We start from the raw sequence: 4,019 nt of genomic DNA on the forward strand, positions 1-4,019 counted from the left end.
CCTAACCTAACCTAACCTAACCTAACCTAACCTAACCTAACCTAACCTAACCTAACCTAACCTAACCTAACCTAACCTAACCTAACCTAACCTAACCTAACCTAACCTAACCTAACCTAACCTAACCTAACCTAACCTAACCTAACCTAACCTAACCTAACCTAACCTAACCTAACCTAACCTAACCTAACCTAACCTAACCAACCTAACCTAACCTAACCAACCTAACCTAACCTAACCTAACCTAACCTAACCTAACCTAACCTAACCTAACCTAACCTAACCTAACCTAACCTAACCTAACCTAACCTAACCTAACCTAACCTAACCTAACCTAACCTAACCTAACCTAACCTAACCTAACCTAACCTAACCTAACCTAACCTAACCTAACCTAACCTAACCTAACCTAACCTAACCTAACCTAACCTAACCTAACCTAACCTAACCTAACCTAACCTAACCTAACCTAACCTAACCTAACCTAACCTAACCTAACCTAACCTAACCTAACCTAACCTAACCTAACCTAACCTAACCTAACCTAACCTAACCTAACCTAACCTAACCTAACCTAACCTAACCTAACCTAACCTAACCTAACCTAACCTAACCTAACCTAACCTAACCTAACCTAACCTAACCTAACCTAACCTAACCTAACCTAACCTAACCTAACCTAACCTAACCTAACCTAACCTAACCTAACCTAACCTAACCTAACCTAACCTAACCTAACCTAACCTAACCTAACCTAACCTAACCTAACCTAACCTAACCTAACCTAACCTAACCTAACCTAACCTAACCTAACCTAACCTAACCTAACCTAACCTAACCTAACCTAACCTAACCTAACCTAACCTAACCTAACCTAACCTAACCTAACCTAACCTAACCTAACCTAACCTAACCTAACCTAACCTAACCTAACCTAACCTAACCTAACCTAACCTAACCTAACCTAACCTAACCTAACCTAACCTAACCTAACCTAACCTAACCTAACCTAACCTAACCTAACCTAACCTAACCTAACCTAACCTAACCTAACCTAACCTAACCTAACCTAACCTAACCTAACCTAACCTAACCTAACCTAACCTAACCTAACCTAACCTAACCTAACCTAACCTAACCTAACCTAACCTAACCTAACCTAACCTAACCTAACCTAACCTAACCTAACCTAACCTAACCTAACCTAACCTAACCTAACCTAACCTAACCTAACCTAACCTAACCTAACCTAACCTAACCTAACCTAACCTAACCTAACCTAACCTAACCTAACCTAACCTAACCTAACCTAACCTAACCTAACCTAACCTAACCTAACCTAACCTAACCTAACCTAACCTAACCTAACCTAACCTAACCTAACCTAACCTAACCTAACCTAACCTAACCTAACCTAACCTAACCTAACCTAACCTAACCTAACCTAACCTAACCTAACCTAACCTAACCTAACCTAACCTAACCTAACCTAACCTAACCTAACCTAACCTAACCTAACCTAACCTAACCTAACCTAACCTAACCTAACCTAACCTAACCTAACCTAACCTAACCTAACCTAACCTAACCTAACCTAACCTAACCTAACCTAACCTAACCTAACCTAACCTAACCTAACCTAACCTAACCTAACCTAACCTAACCTAACCTAACCTAACCTAACCTAACCTAACCTAACCTAACCTAACCTAACCTAACCTAACCTAACCTAACCTAACCTAACCTAACCTAACCTAACCTAACCTAACCTAACCTAACCTAACCTAACCTAACCTAACCTAACCTAACCTAACCTAACCTAACCTAACCTAACCTAACCTAACCTAACCTAACCTAACCTAACCTAACCTAACCTAACCTAACCTAACCTAACCTAACCTAACCTAACCTAACCTAACCTAACCTAACCTAACCTAACCTAACCTAACCTAACCTAACCTAACCTAACCTAACCTAACCTAACCTAACCTAACCTAACCTAACCTAACCTAACCTAACCTAACCTAACCTAACCTAACCTAACCTAACCTAACCTAACCTAACCTAACCTAACCTAACCTAACCTAACCTAACCTAACCTAACCTAACCTAACCTAACCTAACCTAACCTAACCTAACCTAACCTAACCTAACCTAACCTAACCTAACCTAACCTAACCTAACCTAACCTAACCTAACCTAACCTAACCTAACCTAACCTAACCTAACCTAACCTAACCTAACCTAACCTAACCTAACCTAACCTAACCTAACCTAACCTAACCTAACCTAACCTAACCTAACCTAACCTAACCTAACCTAACCTAACCTAACCTAACCTAACCTAACCTAACCTAACCTAACCTAACCTAACCTAACCTAACCTAACCTAACCTAACCTAACCTAACCTAACCTAACCTAACCTAACCTAACCTAACCTAACCTAACCTAACCTAACCTAACCTAACCTAACCTAACCTAACCTAACCTAACCTAACCTAACCTAACCTAACCTAACCTAACCTAACCTAACCTAACCTAACCTAACCTAACCTAACCTAACCTAACCTAACCTAACCTAACCTAACCTAACCTAACCTAACCTAACCTAACCTAACCTAACCTAACCTAACCTAACCTAACCTAACCTAACCTAACCTAACCTAACCTAACCTAACCTAACCTAACCTAACCTAACCTAACCTAACCTAACCTAACCTAACCTAACCTAACCTAACCTAACCTAACCTAACCTAACCTAACCTAACCTAACCTAACCTAACCTAACCTAACCTAACCTAACCTAACCTAACCTAACCTAACCTAACCTAACCTAACCTAACCTAACCTAACCTAACCTAACCTAACCTAACCTAACCTAACCTAACCTAACCTAACCTAACCTAACCTAACCTAACCTAACCTAACCTAACCTAACCTAACCTAACCTAACCTAACCTAACCTAACCTAACCTAACCTAACCTAACCTAACCTAACCTAACCTAACCTAACCTAACCTAACCTAACCTAACCTAACCTAACCTAACCTAACCTAACCTAACCTAACCTAACCTAACCTAACCTAACCTAACCTAACCTAACCTAACCTAACCTAACCTAACCTAACCTAACCTAACCTAACCTAACCTAACCTAACCTAACCTAACCTAACCTAACCTAACCTAACCTAACCTAACCTAACCTAACCTAACCTAACCTAACCTAACCTAACCTAACCTAACCTAACCTAACCTAACCTAACCTAACCTAACCTAACCTAACCTAACCTAACCTAACCTAACCTAACCTAACCTAACCTAACCTAACCTAACCTAACCTAACCTAACCTAACCTAACCTAACCTAACCTAACCTAACCTAACCTAACCTAACCTAACCTAACCTAACCTAACCTAACCTAACCTAACCTAACCTAACCTAACCTAACCTAACCTAACCTAACCTAACCTAACCTAACCTAACCTAACCTAACCTAACCTAACCTAACCTAACCTAACCTAACCTAACCTAACCTAACCTAACCTAACCTAACCTAACCTAACCTAACCTAACCTAACCTAACCTAACCTAACCTAACCTAACCTAACCTAACCTAACCTAACCTAACCTAACCTAACCTAACCTAACCTAACCTAACCTAACCTAACCTAACCTAACCTAACCTAACCTAACCTAACCTAACCTAACCTAACCTAACCTAACCTAACCTAACCTAACCTAACCTAACCTAACCTAACCTAACCTAACCTAACCTAACCTAACCTAACCTAACCTAACCTAACCTAACCTAACCTAACCTAACCTAACCTAACCTAACCTAACCTAACCTAACCTAACCTAACCTAACCTAACCTAACCTAACCTAACCTAACCTAACCTAACCTAACCTAACCTAACCTAACCTAACCTAACCTAACCTAACCTAACCTAACCTAACCTAACCTAACCTAACCTAACCTAACCTAACCTAACCTAACCTAACCTAACCTAACCTAAC

This window comes from Vanessa tameamea, chromosome 23, assembly GCF_037043105.1.
Source record: "Vanessa tameamea isolate UH-Manoa-2023 chromosome 23, ilVanTame1 primary haplotype, whole genome shotgun sequence".
NCBI classification, from domain to species: Eukaryota; Metazoa; Arthropoda; class Insecta; order Lepidoptera; family Nymphalidae; genus Vanessa; species Vanessa tameamea.